General features: G+C 40.9%; 1 long non-coding RNA gene across 2 annotated transcripts; it reads right to left on the reverse strand.

Moving 5' to 3' along the window:
• Window positions 1-12,520: 12,520 nt before the first annotated feature.
• On the reverse strand, window positions 12,521-16,030 carry LOC143273370 (uncharacterized). Of its 2 annotated transcripts, none has more exons than XR_013051437.1 (4): window positions 15,798-16,030; window positions 15,035-15,206; window positions 14,518-14,670; window positions 12,521-12,762 (listed from the first exon to the last, which is right to left on the reverse strand). It is a non-coding gene; the product is annotated as an uncharacterized LOC143273370 (long non-coding RNA). The 2 variants fall into 2 exon arrangements; XR_013051438.1 differs by having other exon boundaries at window positions 12,521-14,147; window positions 15,798-15,909.
• Between the last annotated feature and the right edge of the window lie 8,660 nt (window positions 16,031-24,690).

Here is a 24,690-nt window from a genome sequence, read left to right on the forward strand (position 1 = left end):
GTCTAAAACACCCGACTGGTCTAATAAAGAACTGAACGGCCAATAGCAAGGCAGGAGAAAGGATAGGTGGGGCTGGAAGGCAGAGAGAATATATACAAGGAGAAATCTGGGGGAAAGGAGAAAGAAGGAGCAAAAGAACAAGGAGAGGAAGACATCAGGGCCCAGCCACCAAGCCACACAGCCAGCCATGGAGTAAGAGTAAAAGTAAGATACACAGAAGTAAGAGCCAAAATCCCAGAGGCAAAAGTGTTAGAATTCTGCCCATTCCAGGTACATAACTGCACATGCACAGTTCAGGAGTTAAGCAAAGGGTCTTGTGTCTTATGTCATCAGTGTGCACTGGCGACTATGTGCAAGAGGCATGGTCACACAATCAGCACATGCGTGGTGTAGCTCTGGGAGCCCACTTCACCGGGATCCCTTAGAAGCCAGACACAAAGCCAGGCAGTGGTGGTGCACACCTTTAATCCCAGCACTTGGGAGGCAGAGTCAGGTGGATCTCTGTGAGTTCGAGGCCAGCCTGGTCTACAAAGCGAGTTCCAGGAAAGGCACAAAGCTACACAGCCAAACCCTGTCTCGAAAAAAAACAAAACAAAACAAAAAAGCCAGACACAGACCCCACCCTCTCTCTCTGCTCTGTTCTCTCTCCCTCTACCTCACCATCTTTCTTTCTCTTTCCTCCTCAAGCCTGGTCCTTTTATCCCTCCTCCCCTTCCTGCTAATAATTCTCTCCGCTACTAAGCAATGGGATTCTGTTGTGACCATGACCTTTCTGCTGGTAACCAGTACCACCACCAGTGCTGCTTATCATTCATTTCAAAAAGGTAGATGGGATAATTTAAAGTTAAGAAAAGCTGGCTAGCAACAAGCCAAGCTAAGGCTGAGCATTTATAAGTAATAATGAATCTCTCCATGTGTGATTTATTTAGAAGCTGGGTGGCAGGCTACCACAAAGGAGCAAAGAGCCAAAAGATTAAAGAGCAAAAGAGCAAAAATAACCAACAGCTTGATTCTTAGATTGCGGAACTGTTTGGGGAAGGATTAGGATGGTCTTGATGGAGGATGTGTGCTGTGGGATGTCTTTCTGTATGCGTGAATATGTGTGGCTCTCACTGGATAATTAATAAAGCTGTATTGGCCTGTAGTAGGGCAGAATGGAGCCAGGCAGGGAAAATCCAAAAGAGATAGTAAGAGAAGAGGGTGGAGTCGGGAGAGACATCATCCCCCACCAGAGGAGCAACAAGATGCCAGCAGACTGGTAATGCCACAGCCATGTGGCAACATACAGATTAATAGGAATGGGATAATTTAAGATGAAAGAGCTAGCTAGCAAGAAGCTGAAGCCATAGATCATACAGTTTGTAATTAATATAAGCCTCTGAGTAATTATTTTATAAGTGGCTGTGGGGCTGTGAGTGGGAGGCATTTGTCCCAACCACTGGGCCGGGCAGGACACAGAGAAACTTTATGCCTATATTTGGTGCTCAGATGTGATGGCGAGAGTTTCCACCTAAAACCTGAGAGAACTTACTAAAACAGAGCTAAGAGCAGCTTCCTTTTCATAGGTCTCATAGGAGCCACCGTACAGAGATGCTGCTGTACAGAGATGCTCTGCCATTTGAGCTTGAGCACAGCATGGCAGATTCTCACCACAGTACACAGAGATGTCTCCAAGCCTTAAAGAGCACCGCATGGTGGGGGGTTAGCTTTTGCTAATACAGACTGGGAGGGGGGGAGATTCTGGGCTACACAATGCTTGATGGAGGCATAGACCCACGGCTTCCCAAAGTTGGTGGTGAGCATGGCTTCAGGAGCTGGTGGTAAACATAACTCCACCATGTTGGGAAGATGAAGGGGGCAGAGTCAGCAGCCAAGGCTGATGCCACTTTCATCCTAACCACACAGCTTAGCAGTTTAAAATCTCTCCTGGCCAGAAAAGGATCACAGATACACAGTAAGACAGATTCAGATAGAATTAAATGTAGCTAGAGTTTTCCTGCCTGGCCCACAGTCAGGACAAATCTCTCTCACCCAGCAGTCCCACAACCGCTCAGACCCAACCAAATAAACACAGAGACTTATTTTGCTTACAAACTGTATGGCCGAGGCAGGCTTCTTGCTAACTGTTCTTATATCTTAAATTAATCCATTTCCATAAATCTATACCTTGCCACGTGGCTCATGGCTTACCAGCATCTTCACATGCTGCTTGTCCTGGCCGAGGCTGGCAGTGACTCCTCCACTCAGCCTTCCACTTCCCAGAATTCTCCTCTCTGTTAGTCCCACCTATACTTCCTGCCTGGCCACTGGCCAATCAGTGTTTTATTTATACAGAATGTTATCCACAGCAATTAAACCTCTAAATGGTTTACAATGTGTGTAAAAAGGTACATAGGCTTCAGAAAGAGAAGAGAAAGGATATAGATAGTCATAAAAATAAAATAAAGTCTTAAAAATTAAAATAATATATAAAAATATAATAAGCCATGTAAAGAGGGAAACTACACAGAGAGTCTGGATTGTGTTGCCTTTGGGATTTTTCACTGGAGAGAGACATTTGATTGTAAAGGCTGCTGAGTTAAACCAATATATATTTTAAAGGTATCTTAACTTCAAAATTTGGGTCTAAGGATGTTTTGCTTTGGAAAGAAGGCTCTGCTTTTGTTTCCACAGGAAGCAAGAGACTGGGGATTTTTTTCCAGGTTAGATGGATCAGATTTGATCAAGCTAGACCTCCTGAACCTTGACAGAAGATATCTATCAGCAAAGGTTATAGCCAGTCTTCCCAGGACTTGACCATTATCTTGAATTTTCTCAGGATCTACATAAGATTAACAGCACCACCAATTAGCAAGAATTATCCTAGAGGACTAGGCCCACATTACCCTCAAAAAATGGAGTATGGATGTTTGTCTTTGTTTAGGGATTTAGTTACAAATTGTTATTGGTCATAGTCAATCTCTTTCTAAAAGAAGAAAGGGGGATAGGAGATAGGATATAGAAATTATGAGGAATAGGGTAAATTATTGAATCTACATTAATCCAAAAAACAACTGTTAATCTCAAAATACTTTACAATTCGGTTTATTAATACAAATTTAAGGTCAATTTTGTTATACTATATACACATTTCTACTCTTGTTTAAGGTATTATGTTTATGCATTTCATTTAAAATTGTAATACATATTTAAGAAATACAGATTAATAATTAGTCATCTCTGATAATCAAACTTATAGTCATGTTAATTAAGTTTTCAAGGTATACGTAGATATATTTCAATTAGGTAGTAATTTTCAAACACTTCAAAGACCTACAGAATATGGCTTTAAAATGTTTTAAAAACTTTGACTTTTCTGGACAGGGAGACACGTCTGCTCCTGGCAGCACCAATTATTTCAAAGAGGATGATGAGCATTGAAGAAACTCATAGAGTTTGCTTTCTTTGTGGCAAAAGTTAGCCACTGGGCAAAAAAGTGCCCTTGCCTTGACTACTTGACCGGATGCTATATAAACTGGACATGCAGGACCCATAGGAAAGTGACTACTGAACTTTGCCAAAAGAAGGGAAGATGGTCCTTCAGCTCCTGCTTTGCAGAAGATACTGCTAGACATTCTGCAGGACACAGAGGAAAGTGACTGATAAACTTTGCCAATAGGCGAGACAATCCTTGAGATTTCCTGCTTCACTAAAAGTCTGCCAGAGACTCTAGGCCTGTAGGCCAAAGATGGATGCCCCAATAGTACAGAGGAACTTTGGATGACTATCTAGGCAGCCAGAGGTCTCAGTCATTTCTAGAATTATGGAATTTGCTTGTAATGTACTTCCTGTTTACTCAGGTAATATCATATCCTTCTGAGGTCTTTGATGGAGTTGAAGACTAGATAGTTATAATTATAGTTTTCCTTAGTTATAATAAAAGGCAGATATGAAACTTTAGACTCACAAAAAATAGATAATAGAATATTTCCTTTAGCTTTGCCAAATACAAATAGACTAGATATTGTAACTGTAATTCTTGCTTGATAACTGTTTTGTTATGTATAATTTTATTGTGTTAAAGTTAACACTTTCCTTTTTGGCTAGACAGAAAAGGGGATGTGTTGTAGGATGTTTTTCTGTGTGCTGTGAATATATGTGACTCCCACTGGATAATAATTAAAGCTGCATTGGCCTATGGCAGGTCAGGATAAGGTTAGGTGGTACATTCCACTTGAAAAAACAAGAGGAAGAAGGGTGGAGTCAGAAGAAATGTGAGCCCACGACCCAAGGAGCAGCAAGATGTCAGCAGATCAGTAATGCCATAGCTATGTGGCAACACATAGATTACTAGAAATGGGTTGAGTTAAATTATAAGAGCTAGCTAGCAAGAAGCTTGAGCCGTAGGCCATACAGTTTGTAATTAATATAAGCCTCTGAGTAATTATTTTCTAAGTGGCTGTGGGACCACGGGTGGGAGAGATTCATCCAGACTGCTGGGCAAGGCAGGACCAGAGAAACTTCCGGCTATAGATGTGTGACACTGGAGGAGGGCTCTGAAGTTTTCAAAGGTCATGTCACTGGGGGAGGGCTCTGAAGTTTTCAAAGGTCATGTCATTCATTCCCTGTTACTTCTCTCTGCCTCTTGCTTGTGGGTCAGATGTAAGCTCTCAGCAACTCCTACAGAGCCATATCTGCCTGCTTGATATGATGATTTCCAAGCTGGTGATCATGTACCAATCTTCTGAAACTGTAAACAAAACCACAGTAACCTCTTTGCTCTGGAAGTTCTTTTGTTCATGATGTCACTTCACAGCAATAGAAAAGCAACCAAAGCATGTCCTCAGAAAGCTGTTAAACTCATGCTTCTTCCAGTGACACTATTCAACATTTCAGCTTCATGAGTGTGAGAATAATTGGACCTAGACTGGCTTCTTCTGCTTGTGCTTTGTCAGCTCTTAGTGGCTCTGGAGATGCTTTAGGAACATGCTGATTTTCGGGCCTCAGTGCTAATCTGCAGCCATTATGAAGTTCACATACTTGTGACCTGCTTTCCCTGAGTAAACTTTAATGTCTGTGAACTTTATCAATACAAACTAAAAGATTCAATAATAGGCTTTTGACGTAGGGAAGCAACTCTAAAAGATGATTCCTACGAACAGGTACATGGGGTTTGTTTTCCTAGTTATTACCTCTCTTTAAACTGCTTTATCAGCATTTTTTCCTTTGTGTCTCTTACTAATTTAGCCTTCTTTTATGATAGTTATTTTCCAGATTATATCACCAAACATTATTGTCTTGATGATAATTACAATTACCATTGACATTTTGGCTGTTTTCCAACACTAGGGACTCTTCGACCCTAATTGATGAAATAGCCTATTTCTTTTATTTACTGTGATTATCATTCTTCCCTTTCCCACAATATGCTTCTAAAGCCTTTGCTATGTGAGGCCACTCTGAGGAAGCTCTAAATAATGTTTTTCCCTGGACTGTAATTGTACTTCACTGATCTGTCGCTGGGTAAGTGTAGAGGCAAGAGAGACAAAGGTAAAAGAAGTCCTCACATTTTAATAATCAGATACTGGCTCCTCACAAGGCATGGCACATCATCCCAAATTACCAGTTTTAGGAGGGGAAAATGGTGTTATAAAATTTGCTACTAACAAAATAGTGAAATGCTCACTTCTTATCTATTCAAATGAGACCACAAAACAAAAGCAAACTAACAACAAAAAGAAAAAATATCATGGGAGTTTAGAGCAAGGAACTTTTCACAAGGGATGTCAGTGATCTTTTGGGGAGATGGAGAATTTTCTCCCTGAAGTTGATTACTATGTTTCTGCCTCTTTCACAGTTTATAAACTTTATTAAAACTTTCATAGCAAATCTAATCTCAATGTTCCTTGAGCTTGCTGTCCTGGCTACAGTAAGTGACACATTGATAAAAGTCCTCAATCACATGGGGATTAAGCAACATAACCGTCAGCAATGCATGAGCACACAAACCTCAGGGGAAATTTTAAATCACTTTAAAGTAGATGAAGAGAAAACAATTTAATACTGAAATCCCGTAGGAAAATTTGCACTTACTCCTAACAGACTAGAAGAACCTGATTTTGAATACAAACAGTATGATTAGAAAACATGACAAACTCATCTAAGGATTGGCTCAGAAATGAGAGTGCTTTGAGAGAGTTCTTTGTTTAAACACTTTGACCTTAGAAACCATTTAAACTTAAAGCCTCACTGAAGCAAGCATCCTTGTCACTGTGGCCAGGCTCTTTAGTTTCCTTAGTTTTGTTTAATTTGTTGGTGCATAGTCCACATTTCAGATACATTAGTCTGTGACATTTAAAAGCCAGTCCTAAGAGATCATTCAAAAGAACAACAGATGGCTATCCAAATAGTCTTCCTTCTAGTGGGCACTGCTCTTTTACATAGACTTGTTTAGCAATTTACCACAATGATCTTTTCCATTTTCTTTTCTCTTACGTGTATGTCTTGACCTCATGTTTGATGATTCTGTATCACATCTATATGATAGAAAAGCTTTTATGGGATAAAGAGTAAATGGGTTTAAATAAGCTACTTATGAACAGTTTTCATTCTGAGACTAAGCATATATCATTCATGCTCATGATATAGAGAGAAATATGTCTGTGTTAAGAAGACTTTCTGTTATCGCCCATCACTGTGTGTCCAGGCAAAGAAGATATATGATTAAAGTTTTATTGTGGTTCTTTCATAGTGAGATATAAATATTTTAAAACACATAATATCTGTTACTATTATTATTATTATTATTCTCTTAATTATATTATTCTGTTTTCCATAAGCACCACAGTTTAAATAACTTAAATTTATCTCAATTTTGAGGAAATTATATGGCAAGAGATCCAATAACAATATTACTAATTTCTTATTTCTCTCACTCCTCAATAATTTTGACTAAAGTATAAGGTTTGGGGTTGAAACTAGAATGAGTAAAGCATTCTACTCTCAAGATACTTCTCTTTTCTTATAATAAATTACTTTTTGTCTCATCAAGATCAGTTTACTCTCTTTCCTCCTTTCCTCCTCTCCTTCCAGTCCCTTCTCCCATCATCCCCTCTGCCCCACCCACTCCTTCTTTCTCTTCAGGAAAGGGCAGGCTTCCCATGTACATCAGCCAGTCATGGTATATCAAGCTACAGTAAAACTAGGCACCTCCTCTCCCATTACGTCTGGATGAGGTAATCCAGTAGGAGGAAAGTGTCCCCAAAGCAGGAAACAGAGTCAGAAACAGCCCAAGCTTCCTCCATTAGAAGTCCCACAAAAAGACCAGCCTACACCACTGTAACATATTGCAGAGGGCCTGCATCAGCCCCATGCAAGTTCTCTGGTTGGCAGTTCAGTTTATGTGAGCCCCTCCGAGCCCAGGTTAATTGATTCTGTAGATTTTCTTGTGGTGTCCTTGGCCCCTCTAACTCCCATAATCCTTCCTCCCCGTCTTCCACAAGATTTCCCAGGGTCTGACTGTTTGGCTGTGGGTCTCTGCATCTGTTTTCATTAATTTCTGGGTAAAGCCTCTCTGCTGACAATTGGGCAAGGCAATGATCTGTGAGTACAGCAGAATGTCATTAGGAATCATTTCATTGACTTTTTTTCTTTATTGCCAGTCATGTCTGGTTCTATCCTAGTCTCAGGGCTGTCCTCTGGGTCCTGGCCCTCAAGGCAGTGTCAGAGGTGGGCACTCTCTCATAGTATGGGTCTCAGGCTGACCAGCTGGCCACTCCCATAATTTCTATGTCTCCTTTGCTCTAGCATATCTTGTAGGCAGTGCAAATTGCAGGTCAAAGGTTATCTGGCAGAGTTGGTGTCCCCAATCCTTCCTATGGAAGTCTTGCCTGGTTACAGGAGATGACTGCTTCAGGCACTGTATCTCCCATTACTAGTGCTTTTAGTTAATATATCACCCTCACAGATTTCTGCGAGTTTCCATTGCACTAGGTTTCTAGCTCATCCCAGAGATGTTTCAGATTCCAGTTGTCTTTCCCAGTACAGTCTCCCTCCGTCATCCCCCATCCTGATACCTCCTGTTCCCATGCCCCCCACCCAGTCCTCTCCCCCACCTACCTGTGATGTCGATACTATTTCCCCTTCAAAGTAAGATTCATGTGTCCTACCTTGAGCCTTCCTTGTTACTTTGCTTCTTTGGGTTTGTGTATTGTAACATGGTTACCCTTTACTTTACAGCTAACATTCACCTATAAGTGAGTTCTTTCCATGTTTGTTTTTCTGGGTGTGAGCTAGCTCACTCAGGATGATCACTTCTAGTTCCATCTGTTTGTCTGCACATTTCATAATGTCATTGTTTTTAACAGATAAGTAACATTCCATTGTGTAAATGTACCACATTTTCTTTATCCATCCAACTGAAAGTTGATGGACATCTAGGTTGTTTCTGGTTCATGGCTATTATAAATAAAGCTTCTATGAACATAGTTGAGCAAGTATCCTTATGATATGATAAAGCGTCCTTTGGATATATACCCAGGAGTGGCAGAGTGGGTTCTTGAGGTAGAATGATTTCCAATTTTCTGAGAAACCACCATACTGATTTCCAAGTGGAAATTTAGTATAAAAAGCTGTACAAGTTTGCACTCCCACCAGCCATGGAGGAGTGTTCCCCTTACTCCACATCCTTGCCAGCATGTGACATCACCTGTGTTTTTTCTCTTAGCCGGTCTTCTAGGTGTAAGATGGAATCTGAGAGTCATTTTGAATTGCATTTCCTATACTGCTAGGGATGTTGAACAATTCTTTAAGTGTGTTTCAGACAGTGAGCTATTACAAAGTCACTAAGGTGTTTCTTAGAAATGTAAAGGGGCTACTTTTAGAATGTATATTCTTTGTTAATATTGTTAAAGAGGTTCAAAATTTACCCAAGGTTAGAACCACTGACTCTGGAATCAACAGAAAATAAACTGAATGAGCCCATAGTCCAATTTTTGATGAGATATACTACTTAGCCAGTTTGTTAAAACATTGCCAAAGTGAACGCCGGGCGGTGGTGGCACACGCCTTTAATCCCAGCACTCGGGAGGCAGAGGCAGGCGGATCTCTGTGAGTTCGAGGCCAGCCTGGGCTACCAAGTGAGTTCCAGGAAAGGCACAAAGCTACACAGAGAAACCCTGTCTCGAAAAACCAAAAAACATTGCCAAAGTGAAATGCCAGTTGGCCCATGTCTTAAGCTTCATTGGATGTTTATTAAATCAAAGTCCATCTAATTTGTTTACCTTTTTCTGTGGTTGCCCTACATTAGTAAAAATGGGTTGTTAAAGAGTGTATAGGTCACCATCTCTCTTTGACTTGAGAAAATACTTGCTGATCCCTGAACCTGTGAAGAAAAAGGATACAGATGGATCTTTCAAGTAATAAAATAAACTCTAGTGTCTTTAAAGTGCCAAACTGCACACCAAATAGTGGCTATTTTTCTCTCTTTAAGGTGAAGTCTTCAATGACAAAGTCTATTTGTCACCATTTCTAGGTACTGATTACAGGCTGGTAACATGTAGGCTAGAAATGAATGCATCTAAAATAGAAAAAGACAAAAGTAAAATGTATATACGATCCAAGGCAATAAAATAGTGGAGGAGATTTTAGAGAAGGATCTTTGCACTTGAGAGAGGGTGAGTGGAAGCTCTTTATATCTTCTGAAAAAAGTTAATTTGATATTGTTTCATGAGTTCTTCATAAAGGTCCATATCAGCATATACAGGTTGATTTCTTATTGTGTTGTCAATTACTAAATTTATAACATCTCAATGTTATAACTGCAACTCTCTCCTTGAAGTGATAGTTTATTATGGGGCCAAATATGAGTGAACATGGTTAAGGAACATAGACTGAGATTATGTCAATTACCAATTTTCCAAGAGTTTCACAAAATTTTTATTGTAAAAGAATGAGGACTCATAAATTAATGCACATTCAAATACACTGATGGAGACATAGATTAAACCTATGTGGTGAAATCTCTTCCATAGGCCTCAGTTGCTTTCTAATCCACTCTTAGCCTTTTGGTCGTTGGAAGCTAGTGGTCTATTAATACATTTCAAAAGGTTTGACATGTTAGTCACCAGGATGTTAGGACAGACACTGGGGTGGCAACAGATGGTTATTGAGAGGTCTGAAGATAGCCATGGTAGATTGTAGTTAGGTCCTGGAAGACAATGTTCTAACCTCTCCTATTCATTGAATTCCTAATCAGTTAATCAGCATTGCATATGACTCAGTGGAATCTACAGTTTCTTTGGGGGTATTTTAGGAAACAGTTCCTTGGTTCAAGAATCATATTTTATGCATGAAAGGCTACATTTTATTTATTAAATACCATATGTTGTCTCATATCACCAGGAAAGGCGCATTCCTAGATTCTGATAAGATGATCCAGATTTATGACTGCTTTTCCCTCAGTGTAAGCTCAACTGCTTCAGACTGACAGTCTCTTGGAGACTTCTTTTTCCCTCCTGGTGATAACAAGGTGGAATCTTGCTTTAAGCATCTCTGAATTCTAATGACTAGTCATAAAATCTTCATTTTTGTGAATTATATAAATTTATGTGCTCCAAATTTTATAAGACATTCTACACTTTCCAAGTCCATTTAAGAAATCCATCCTATATCTGTTCCTTCAGGAAGGCTTCTTGGACTATGGCTGGACTAGAGTAATCACATACTCTACTGCTCTTTACTGCCTTTAGCCTTATAAAGCCACTTGTAACCTGTATAAATGTGTAGGAAATTTTGTGGTTAAAATGAAAGTTTATCCTCCAAGCCAATTGCTTTCTCTAAATATTATTAAGGGAAAAATAATAATTTTTGCAGAAATCCATGTTCCTTTAGGCACTGTGAATTGACTCTAGTTTTATATTGTTGTATTAAATTTGACCACAGAAAATCCTTCATATAAATTTACAATTTGAAATAATTTCAAAATGATTTTAGAGAAATATTTTAAAAGCTTCATTGGGTTACTGGTAGCTGAAATACTTTAATAGGAATAATTTCAACTGACACAGTTGGAAACTCAGTATTAAAACAAAACATGCCAGTATTCCAGTTTTAAAAGAAACTAGTCAAGAATGATTCTAAAATAGAGTTCAACAAAAGACCAATACTGTCATCATAAAACTTAGATGAACTTCAAAATAGTATTGATTGTTTGGTCAACCAGTTCAGGCAATTAAAAATTGCCTTATCACCAATTGTCTTTATAATCATACTTACATAGGAATATGAGCAATGATGTATAATAAAAATGATTATACCTTGGAACAAGTTAAATATTATCTGGAAGCTGTATGGTCAATGAAGAATAGTACTTCAAACCTAAATTAATTTCATCAAGAGGTTTTAATTCTAGAATATTCTCACCTTTCTACTGTTTCTAAAAAAATGATTCACTAATGCATTTCAAGAAAACCTCTAGCAATTAATCCACTTTCAAATCCTTCATGTTCAAATTACAAAGGTTCTAATTGTTACTATTATTCTAGTTATACTGTTATATTTGAAGGTATTTGCTGTCAGTTATAGGCTCCATCTATACCCAAGGATCCCCAAACCAGAGATGCATGCCTGCCTGACCATGTTGGCACAGAAGCAGAAGTGTGGATATGGTGCTATGCAGAGGGGCTATAAAATTTCATCAAGGGAAAACCTACATTCAAGGGCAACATTTGGTTCTGTTCATCCCCCCATCCTTGGCACTGACATGGCTCTATGGGAGACAACAGGGTAATCCAGTATCCAGAAGGAAAATGCCTTTAGATGTACTGTTTGCGGAAGTATCTTCACAATGTAGCAAAATCCTTGTGACCTCTCCTCTAAACCTTTAGAGAAAGTCTGACATTCCCAGTGAAACGTCTCTGCCCTCTGAACGTACTCAAATATAAAATAAAGTTGTCTCCTTTAGTGTCTCAGGAACCTAAAAAGCCTGAGCAAATCTGCCTGCAGGGCCAGGTTTTGCTTTTGCTGCCCTGGACTTGGCAGCCCTCCAAACTGAACTCTGGTGGGAACGTGGCCTGTTGTCTCATGTAGTGCAGTCACTGAGGGAAATTGTCTGATGACAGTGTTTCGTCAAACCCAAAACTCACTGGATATCTCAATTAGTAGATCAACTCTTAGGCCTCAAGCCTGGCTTTCTGTGTCAAAAAGTAGCCAGATCTCTTGATTTATTTCATCCATCACCACTAAGTAACTACAGACAAGAAGAATAATTTCTTAACACCTGATGGAAGAATTTGATGGAATGACACTATAAAGTTAACCAAAAAAGTTGTTGTTAGTGCATTCTTATTTAAAAAGCCCAAGATTTAGCAATATGTCTGATATTTATGTCAAATTTAAAGAAAATAAAGGATATTTCATGAACACCAAGAGCAAAATCTAATCATTAGATGGACTTGAGGACATACTACGGAACATTTAGGGTTTCCAATGGAATGTCTAAACATGAAAAAATTATCACCAATACATAAATATGTAAGCGCAATTTTTGATGTTGCAAATGGCTATCATTTATTGCAATGGAGATAAAACCTAGAGCTGAATAATACAGTCATCAGGATAAGAAGTTAGAGGAAATAAAATCAAGGATGGTCTATTCTGTTCTAGAAGACTCAATTGTAGAAGACAAAAAAACATTCAATTCCATTAATCCAAAATCACGAGGATATCATATAAGGTTATCATATATGAGTTTTTCTGTAATCCCCTGGATGAGTTTCTTTGCACCTATAAAAGAAAAATATAAATTAAGAAGGTTCCACAAGAGAGTGAACAATGAAGCATCTCTCTCTCCCTCTCCCTCTCCCTCTCCCTCTCCCTCTCCCTCTCCCTCTCCCTCTCCCTCTCTCTCCCTCCCTCCCTCCCTCCCTCTCTCTCTCTCTCTTCCCTCTCTAATCTAAAGAAGAACTGGCAATTATAAAGTCAGCAGAAGATAAAGAAACATGACACTTTCAGCCCTCGGTGATAAAACAGCCTGTCATCCCAGTCCTCAGGAAGATGAAGCAGAAGGATGAAGAATCCAATACCCACCTCAGATCCATTCTGAATGTCTGTCACAAAATAGATACATGACAGATATATTGACAGATAGGTAGACAAATTGATTGATAGATAGCTAGACCTTGATGTCCCATCCAAAATATTTGGGGATGCATCCTGGATTGGGCCAAGACAGCATGGGCTTTTACAGATTTGAAAATAAGGACAATGTGCATAAATCTTTCTTCCAGTATCTCAAAGTAATTCATCTCTGGTAATGAAATGATGGACACACACTCACACAACATACACCAGTGGAGATCACTGAACAGGTGCCAAGCGAAACCCCAGACAAGAAGGAGCAGACAGCAATACTGAGATTCCTCAGAAGCCATCTTGTGAAAGCAAACACCATGCTCTGTCACGCTCTTTCATGCAGGGGAAGCAGTGAACTGGACGCCTCACATTTCTTCATTGTTAGAGTATTTGTTTCCTGGAGTACTTTTCTAGTGAACCACATAAAATCCGTGAATTTTATAACGTGATGCCTGATATATGGCTAGTGTATAAGATAGTACATTGAATATTTCTGTGAGCTTTATGGGCTAGGGACAACAATCCCAGGATAGAAAAGTGTCCTGAAAGACATCCCAAACTCTTAGAAATCTCCCAAGTCTGTAACTAGAGTTTTCCTGCCTTGCCCAAAGTCAGGACAAATCTTTGTCACTTGCCAGTCCCACAGCCGCTCAGACCCAACCAAGTAAACACAGAGACTTATATTGTTTACAAACTGTATGGCCGTGGAAGGCTTCTTGCTAACTGTTCTTATAGCTTAAATTAATCCATTTCCATAAGTCTATACCTTGCCATGTGGCTCGTAGCTTACCGGCATCTTCACATACTGCTTGTCATGACGGCAGGTGGCAGTGACTCCTTCTACCTTCCTGTTCTTTCTTTTCTCCTCTCTGTTAGTCCTGCCTATACTTCCTGCCTAGCCACTGGCCAGTGTTTTATTTATTGACCAATCAGAGCAATTTGACATACAGAACATCCCACAGCAGAAGTCATGCTAAAACATTCACTCACAGAAGACTTCATTACAAATCCTTTTCTATTACCATTTTCAGGACAGTCTGCAAAGACAGAAGAATTGAGAAAAAGAGAAGCCTCATGCAGTTAACATGCTACATGGAGACTTTTTGTGCTTTAAAAAATCTCTACCATAGATTAATTTTCTCCAATCCTAATAGTACAAGAGCAATGCTGTTAAAACTGATAACCTGGGTTCTTCAAACGTTGGCCTTCCTGATATTTACAAATTAGCTTAATTTGGAACAACCCCAAGTATTTAAAAGCAAGGTGAATGAAATGTGAGTCTTACACTTCCTTCTCCCTCCTCCCTCCCATGTTCTCTGACTTTCTACCTTTACTCCACTCCCCAAAATACAAGTCATGGTTGCCATGGGGAACCTAGGAATTCCAAAAGCCACATAAAGTGCTCACTTGAGAAAATGTTGTTAAAGGCACTCTCGAAGTCACCAGAACTTTCATCAGAAGCTTTGGGTTCCCCAGGGGATTCCCTCACTTTGGCAGGCCCAGTGAGTACTTTATCAGCCACATTGGTGCTTTCAACACCTGAGTTCACTGTAGAGGCAGCTGAAATGAAAAGAAACAGTCCCGGGTGAAATAGCGGCTCTAGAATGATGTTGGTGTCACGAAGGCTTGCACATTTATTATTTCAATTCATCAATACAGTCATAATTTAGTTCCTGTAAGTTGTCTCAGATGTCTACATGTGTTTGACACATAAGAATCCACATATATATATATATACATATATATATAATGATTATTTTAATTACATGAAAATTATTTAAATTAAATATGGAGATGTACCTAAGTACTAATAAGAGGACAGGATGTACAAACATTTAGGCATCCCTAAATTCATGCCCCACAGACTAGGTAATTGTGTACATACTTAACCCCCAAATAAATTCAAGTAAGAATCTTTACTTACAGCAAGAGATCAGGAAAGTAGAGACACAAACTGACACAGGCAGCTTCATGGTGATGAGTGGAAGATCAGGAAGCAAACAATGCAGCTCTCACACTAGGATTAGGAAAACCCCAGCAATGCTCGTCCTTATACACAGGACCTGTAGAGTGCACCAATCAGAAGCTGCCACAACCTGGTAAGTGAGTGCCATGAAAGGATGGGAAGAGGAGAAAATGAGACTCCTCCACACAGCCAGAGGCCATTTAGAAAGGTCACAACTTCAAATATTTGACAGATCCTTGATTGTGAGAATGCAGGTGTCCAGTCAAACTGTTTGCTAATAAAAATTACCGGCTTTCTCTTGTTTCAGACAAATCACTGCCATATTATAAACTATATAACAAGTGGGAGATATCAACCCAGTCTTCTTGTCCCTTTGAAGACAGCTCCATATATTATTCAAGCAAGTGATCAGGGTGGAATAGAAGGATCCAAGTGTTATCTGGAGTCAGCCAGGCTGCACAGCCTACAAACCATGGTTGTCAGGGACAAGGACAGAATCCAGACCCCCAATAAGACAAGGAACTAGAATATCTTATGGTTAGGTTGCTAGCGACAGGACATTGAGTCAGAGCCCTTGACCTTTTCACCCTGTCAACATCCTGTACAAACATCCTACATAAACATCCTGTTAGCTTGCCCCACCCTATGCAGATAACAGCTTCCTGCTCCCCCCACTCTGCAGGAACTATATAAACCCTCCTGCAGAAAAATAAAGTTGCACCTTGATCAGAATCTTGTCTTGGTGTATTCATTTGTGTCTCCTGTCCCTATCATTCCGTCCTTAGCGTGGTTGAGAACCCGTTGAAGCCCTGCTGGCCTGGGCACATGGTATCTCCACCGTATTTGTATTAAGTTCATCTTCTGATCATAGAGGCAGTGTGAGCCAAACAACAATCCAAAGGTGAAACCTGCCTTCACATAGTTAAAGCAATCGTTGTATAAAACTGAAAATCTAAGAGCAAAAGGACAGGAAACCAAATTTACATTTCTTAATGACTGCACACACTGAGTCAGTTCATTTATTAAGCTTTTTTCTTTGATTATGGTGCTATAATTCCTAGAGCCAAGCACATCTTGAATTTTTATTCCTTTCTTCAATTCTGGAGTGCTGGGATTACAAGTGCCTGTTACCTCACCCAGATATACTCCACATTGGTAAATCACAATTATGAAGCAGGAACAATAATAGATATAAGTAGTAGACCTGTGTAAAAGGCTGGGCAGTGAGAGCACTGGATGCCCCTACAGGGCACTAAGTTCAAATCTCAGAACCCATCTGGTGACTCACAACTGCCTGTGACTCTAGTTCCAGGTGATTCCATGCCCTCTTCTGTCTTATGTGGAATGGCACTAGGCACACTAGTTGTGCATACACATACATGGAGAAAAAATCCATACATATTAAATAAATAAATAAATAAATAAATAAATAAATAAATGTAAAGAAATATAGTAGAAAACAAAGCACACAAATATCCTAAAACATGCATTCTAAAAAAATACTTTGAAATGTAAGGAAAGAAATACAAATAGGAAAAGAACAGTGTGGTATATGTGAAGGAAATATGTGTGTGTGTGTGTGTGTGTGTGTGTGTGTGTGTGTGTGTGTGTGTGTGTTGTAGGACATGAAACCAGTGAAGTTACTAGGAGAGGACAGGAAGAGAAATAAAAGTAGAAAAAGGAGAACAAAATAATGTGATGGAATTTGTGGGCATGAAAACAGAAATGGGAACCGTGTATGAGAAGGAAAGGAATCGGCCCCAGGGAGAGAGAGTATGGGAGATAAAAAATAAAATGAATGCATGGCTTCCTTGTAAAATGGCAAATTAAAAGGCACCTCACTGCAATCCAAAGAGTGAACAGTCACCATAGTGATCAATAGTCTATTTTCCTATGAGGGATAATGATTGAGAATGAAGAGAATAAGCAGGTGGCATTTCTGCAAAGAAGCAGGTCAGGGTTGAGGTGAAAGATGCCCAGCTACACAACAAGGGTTGTTTCCAAGTCAGTGAGAATGGCCAAGGAGGTTCTTCCCCTTGTCACACTCCACACTACAAGAACTAAACACAGACTGCACCAGAAACACGAGATGGTGGGAGATGTGACCGGGACATATCTCCATGAGCAAGGAGAGCATTTGTGCTGATTGAGGTGGAGCGCATTGTGACATCTGATGCTGAGGTCTCCTGTGGGCCCTGTGGGGAAGTACTCTGAGAAAGAGTGACAACGCAAAAGCATGAAGCATTCTGTAGACCTCAGAGCAATTGTCCCAACAACCACGGCACTGCCACATGAAGACCGACCTCACAGAACTCACTCTGGCAGGAAGACCAACTCCAGAAAAATGATGAACAGAATGTGAGCAGTCATGTCCTTTCTTTGGACTTAGACACTAACAAGGGATGTATGACTCCTCACCACAGGTGGAAAATAATGGGTGAAAGTTTCCCCCAAATAATATTCCCTGCTGAGTGAGGACTAGAGAAAACTTAAGGTAGTGTCAACACCTTATTTAAACTGAGCAGAAACTCAACACAATATTGTTAGTACTCAACTAGAACACTGAAAAAGTGCAAAACACTTGTTTCACTGTAGGGGTGATTGTCTGTACCCTGAAGCACTGCCCCTAGTAGGCAGCAGGTAACTGATAGGTATCTGCCCTCCCCACCCCAGAGAGTGGCCAAGATGGAGACCCCTTAAGACCTAGGATAAGATGTGCTCTTTTTCTCTCCTGGCTACCTCATGGTCTTTGATGCTGGTGCTGTGGGTCAAGGCAGAGTTCTCCAGAGAAACACCTTGGACCGCACCCCACCCCTCCTGGATTCCATGACCAACTCCTTTATGCCTGTTGTGAGCTAACCCAGAATAAACTCCTTGATAGACTCTGTGGAATTTCCTCATTATCAATTAGATTTATAGCCATAAAGTAGACCTTCACTATCCATGAACCCAGTTTATATTTGAAATATGACAGGGAGAGGAAGAGTAAAACCTACCTTCTGGACAAAGCAGGACAACTGCATATTTTACCTCACAGAGCTAGGATGGAATTTGCAACCACTATGCAAGCCAAAGCCAGTGATCTCCTAACAAGAAGTGCTGCCCAATGATACAATCTTTATCTATTTATCTTTTATTTTCTTTATTATTTTCCTTTTATTAATTCTTCAAGAGTTTCATGCATTTTAAAAATAATATTCATCCCTACCCTACCTTTTTCCAGACCCATTTCCCTCTTTTTATTCACTCAACTTGATGTCTTAAAAACCAATGCATACCACCCCAATACTCTTGAAAATCTAGTTTTCTAATGCAAAGTGATTGAACAACTCGGGTCTTCACCTGTATAGAAAATTATCCCTCCACCTGTCAAACACTAAAAATTGCCACTATCACCATGGCTGGGGTGGTATTTTGTGTCTAACAACCCTCTCCATGTTGGGGTTTTAATCTGTTTTGGCTTTCATAGGGTTTGGATGTTTTATCACGACTATGATAAGTTCGTATGTTCAGCTGTCTTCCTTTGTCTAGAAGTTAATATCTCCATGACCTCATCCAACACCTCACTCCTAAGCTCTTTCTACCTACTGTTCTTGACTGATCAATGAACCTTGGAAGGGAGATGTAGTATACATTTTCACTTTAGAGCAGCAAATTCTTTAATCTCATATTCTCTATGCCTCAGCCAGTTGTGCCACTCTGTGTTAATTTCCACCTACGGCAAATAGAAGATTTTGAAAGAAAGAATGAGAGATGAATTCATCTATTGGTATAAATATAAATCATTAGAAGTTGGCTTAATATTATGTCCACTTGGCACCATAATAATAGTAGATTATTCTTTAAGAGCTATGACATGTCTAGTCCTGTGATCTTAAGCAAGTAATGGTGGTTTTGAGTTTCATCTTGTGGATCAGGACTTAAATCCAATCAAAAAGTTGTTGGTTACTTCTATGATGTTAATGTCATTATTGCATTAGTGGACATGTCTTACCAGTCCAACCATTATTGTAGTTTACATGATTTTCAGCTGGGTAATAATAATAATTGTTTCTCTCCATTGCTAGATTGTTAAACAACTTACGATCACATGTAATCTTGTCAATGGACAAGAATCATTCATGACCTTTCCATCTGGGTTTTACCATGTCCTACAACAAAAATATGCCATATTTAAAAAAAAAATCCTCCTGAACTTGATGGAGAGATGACTTAATGGTGAGAAGCAGTTAATCTCTTCCAGAGGCCATGCAATTTTGTTCTCAGCACCTATGTTTGGTTGCTTGCCACCACCTGTAAAAACAGCTTCAATGGTTCCAACACCTCTTCTTATTCTGGAGGGCACCTACACATGTATGGAATACATGCACACAGATTTATATACACAATAAAACTTAATATTAAAAATACTGATAAGATAAACTAAAATTTTAGATATGAAAATCCCATTAAGTCAAACTTTAAAAATTCAGTAGCTTCACAAATACAGTGAATGAAATGAAATACAGATTATGAGGTGTGGACAACAGCATGATAAACTAGAACATTCATTTGTTCTAAGGATAAGAAGGTAAAATTTATTTTTAAAAACAGTACATGGTGGTGGGTAGGAGGCATGTTGTAAAGCACATGAGAAGGTTCCCAGGAGGATGGGTACCTATACCAAGTCCTCCAGGAAGGAAGAAAACACATGTGGCTGGGCACAGAAAATGGTCCTCGCCCACCAGCATAGCTGTGCTTTCGACTGCACATTTTTGTGCCTTGCTGAATGCTCTGCAGCTCATGAAACCAAAATCCTGCTGGTTCCAACTCTCTGATCTTTCAAAAAAAAAATCAAACAATTGTATCTTGGGAAAGATTTCCTACAGAAACCGAGGCAGTATTTAAACAGGAGTTGTTGTCTTCCAGGCCAGAGATCTCTAGAATACTCAAGTTCTCACTGAGGATACACCAAGTGCACATTGCTCTGGGTACAGGAGACATGACTACCCAAAGCAGACACTTCTGACGGGTGTCTCTGAAGGGCCCCTAAGGACCCATGGCTACTACACATGACTTGCACAATACTGCACAGTTCCTGTCTTTCCATGTGGAGTTACTCAACTGCAGGAAGAAACTTGAGATGCCTTCTCATCAGATCCAGGTTAGTGACTTGCCTTTCAGTCTAAGGAGAACTTCCTCCAAACAACCTCACCAATATTGAAGGCTGCCTGCAGAACCAGGGCAAGTCTGCATCTCTTGTGGGGAGTCTCTCTCCAAATCATTACCTGTTTCCCGACCTTCCACTTTGGGTGAAAGAAGGGCAGGCATGTTACCACTCTCTGACACGAAGTGCAGGACACAGGACACTGCCACAGCCACCTAATATCCGTGTGTGGAACCACAGGGAGTGTGGCTGCCACACACTTCTCTCACATGTAAGCATAGCCGCTCACACAGCACACTACCTTTTCCTACTTGCTTAGAAGCGGTGACATCTAAGAAGCTTATTCTATGACTGCACTACCATGGGTGCGGAAGTCCAAATCGATTACTCTGAGACCTCAGTTTGGACACAGATTCCTCGCCTGCTCACTCTGCAATCTTGTCTTAGCACCTGCCATATTTCATCAACCTTGGCTCTTACCTTCACATCTGCGGTAGGAATCCCACTCCTGTACCTCAGCTTATAGGAGACATAAGCGTAGAGGCTGTTTATTCTCGATCATCCTCCCTATCAACCTACACCAGCTGATGACAGAGTATGGACCAGAGTCTAAGCAAGCTCTTAAGTGACTACATGAGGGCATGGGGACTAAACATGGATTGTCACTCCTAACACAGAACACTGACATGGAGCAACCGACAAGCAGGGAGGGTATTGAACACCCTAACTCAATATTTTGGGTTTTTTTAAATTTATTTTTCATTTTTATTTATTTATTTATTTATTTATTTATTTATTTATTTATTTATTTATTTATTTATTTTCCGGAGCTGAGGACCGAACCCAGGGCCTTGTGTTTGCTGGGCAAGTGCTCTACCACTGCTAACTCAATATTTTAGAAAGTGTCTCATGGGGCCCAGGCAGGCTTGGAAGTTATCATACAGAGCAGGACGGCCCTGCACTGGTGATGCCCCTGCTTCAGCCCCCTGTGTACTGAGAGTAGAGACATGAACTACCACACTTGGCACTGTTGAGTGAGGTCTCTAAAGCAGAGACAAATGTGTGACTTTCCTCACCACCCCCTGTTTGTCCTATATGGTATTTAGCACCAGGGATTGTATTGGTGACATTTCTGTTGCTGGGATAAACACCAAACAGACATGATGTATAGCAGGTATACATCATAGTAAGTGGTAGGCATGGACGCAGGAGCAGGAATCTGAGTTCACACTCTCAGTCACAAGCATGACGCAAAGAGAGGGAAGCAGTGGATGAGGCCACAACATCTCAAAGCCTGTGCCCTGTGATGTGCTCCTATCCCGCACACATCTTCGCTGCCGTGCTGGGCGCATGCCCTGCACACGTGCACTCACATTTAAACTTTCTCTTACTCCCATGAAGGGACTACCTAATAATGAGTTATTCCCACCATTAAGGGAAAAATAGAAAAACATTTCCCATGAAGGGATCCTAAATATTGAATTATTCCCACCCTGAGGGAAAAATAAAAAACATTAAACAGACAACAAAACTTCTACTGACTCTTTGTGATTCAGATGCTACCGCTCTGTGCTGGCAGGTAGAAAGAGCTCAGAGTTTTAGCTATCCTGAAAATTTTATATTGCAAAGAGACTTTTCTTCCTCCATTATCACTGGGAAGAGGCTTTTCTCTTTCCTTCATACCTTCCTCTACAGGGCTCTAAAAATCTTTAGGCCTAGTTTCAAAATTTTTCCCCCTTTTACCAGGAAAAATCCTTTTTTCTTATTTAAAATTTTTTTCCCTTTTCTAACAGGAAATTTCCTTTCCTTCCCTCTTCTCTATTGGGAAGATTTCCTTTTATATTTAAAATCTTTAGCTGTCGTGCCCTATCTTAACTTCAGTGCTCTCCTGCTTCAGCAGTCCAATTAACTGACTGTGAGCTAGCTGTACCCATTTCAATTCACCCTTATCTTCTCTTTTTTCTTTAAATTGCTGGCCAGCCTTACCTTTCGGGTGCCCATCAGCTTGTCCCTTCTTTCTCAGATCTCGGTGGGACCTCCATTTGTAGCAATAACACCTGTGTTACCACCACCCGTTCACCATGTCTGAGCGAGAGGCTGTGGAATGAAAAACAGAGACAAAGACAGCGGGTCACTCGCCTCAGCAGAATGCCAAATGCGAATGCTGTTTATTGAAAGAGGGAGGAAACCTTAAATACAGGCTTGCAGCACAATGGGAGAACCCCAGAGAGCAGAAGTTCACTACTGATGCTTGCAATCTTGCATCTAAGCTGTTAACACCCAATATGCAGGATACACAAACAAGGAACTTCCCTTAAGCATTCAGGAGGGTGGATACCAGCAGGGAATTAGCATAGGGAGGACATCTGGTCAAGGTCGGCAAGCAGGCAACCGCTTACTCAATATGAGAGGAGGTCAGGGCCCTACAGAAAAACAGAACATCTCCCCGATCCCTTGTCTCTAAACTTCTGATGAAAACAATGTTGTTATCACTGACCTGCCCCAATTACTGTAATGCAAAATGAGATTAGAACATCTGTATTGTTCAGTCTGGAAGCCCTATATGCATTATATTACCTGCCAAGAAGTAGCTTTCCAGTTGGCATTGATCAGTGAATGGGAGTAATACATGCCATATATAAAGGGGAGAAGAGGCTAGGGGATCATGTTTGAAGTGCACTTAAAATGTGAGCCTCTGAAGAGATAGTCCCCAGCTTTACCCTGGCTCTCAGAATTTTCTGTCACCTACACCTGCACAAGGACTCTGAACATCATGTTGGACAAGGCTTCCAACCATCACAGCACCTCCACTGTTCATAGATAAGGTTTTGGCTTTCAGGTGACCAGCCCATCACTAGGCTGAACCCAGTCTCCAATCTCTAATACATGCTGGGATACCACACTTTCCCAAAACATGCCTACAGTGAAGGCATGCATCAAGACATAGGGATTCTAGGCAGCAGTTTGTTCATTCATGCCCAGGTGAGTGCCATGTGGGGCTAGGACACAACCTACCAGGATAACTGAGCTCTAGATTGGGCCACTAGGTCACAAGTGAAGGCCAGACAGTCTAGAACCAAGAGATACTCAAATTGGACACTAGAGAGAAAAATCAACCAAAAATATGAAGATGTAAATGAAGTGCCACACCCAGGCACGGTTCTAGGGATTTGGACTGGGCTGTGGGCCTTGCCATTCCTCCATGGGTCTGAAGCTCTGGGCTCCTTCACATGGCCATGTCTCTGTAAACAGCACACATTCACTCAGGACATCACTCACTCAGGCCTTCCTGAGCACCCCACTGTCCAGTGTGTGTGTTTCCTTACTCTTCTTTATGATCTTCCTCTGTCCAGCAAAGGTGCTAGGTCATATAGTTCATGAGCACTGGCCCAGGTCCCCATGGAGAGCCACACCAAGAGCAGGTAAATCAACAGATACATGCAAGGAGTGTCTTAGTTACTTTCCCACTGCTGTGATAAATCATCATCACCAAGGAGCCTTCTAGAAGAAGAAGGAGTTTCTTTTGGGCTTACAGTTCCAGGGGAAAACAATCCATCACCTTCACAGCAGGGAGCATGGTGGCAGGTGAGTGTGACTGGTGCTAGACCAGCAGCTGAGAGCTCCCATCTCAGCCCACAAACAAAAAGCACAGAGAGCTAACTCAGAAGGACGAAAGTCCTTAGAAATCTCAGAACCCCATCCACAGTGACAAACTTCCATCAGCAATGCCATACCTCCTAATCACCCTGAAACACCTACCACACTGAACCAAGCATTGAAAGGTCCAAGACTTATGTGGGACATCTTATTCAAACTACCACTAAGGAGGAGACCAGGCATCTGGCACTCACTGAGCGCTGTCTCCTCTTCAAGCTGTCCATCACTGCCTACCAGACTTACTCTAGCAGACCTGCCCTCTGCTCATGCCCTCATTCTCCAGAAGGCCAGAGAGGCTAAGCCAGCGGTACATAGTTACCCTAGTGTCTTGTGATGGACAAGGTGCCTATGGACCTGGAGACGTCTGATGAGGTTTGCCTGGAATTATCTTTTCCTCTATTCATCCTTGACACCCCTCCAACCCTCTTCAGGTCCCATGCCCACCCATGCTACCTGAACTCCCTGGTGTTACCTCATTTGTTCTTCAGAACAGTCCCCGATATGGGCACCATCATGTGGCACATATGACAGGCAAAACATCTTCCAGAGAATTGAAGAATTTATCCAGGCTCCCCTCTAGAGTGACAAGCTTAGATCTTGGTATAGACAGTGAATCTGGTCTCCGTATCCATATACCTGACCATTCTCCAGGGTTCCCTTCCCTTCTGCTGAGACCCTGGGGATGCTGGTCCCAGCAGGGCAGGAGTGGGTTCCGGTGGTTCTGTCGACGTTACACAGCATCTTCACCCACCAGTACCCTGCATGCAGCACTAGAATCTCCTCCCTCACGGCCAGGGCTAGACACAAGTGC

This window comes from Peromyscus maniculatus, chromosome 5 (genome assembly GCF_049852395.1).
Source record: "Peromyscus maniculatus bairdii isolate BWxNUB_F1_BW_parent chromosome 5, HU_Pman_BW_mat_3.1, whole genome shotgun sequence".
NCBI classification, from domain to species: Eukaryota; Metazoa; Chordata; class Mammalia; order Rodentia; family Cricetidae; genus Peromyscus; species Peromyscus maniculatus.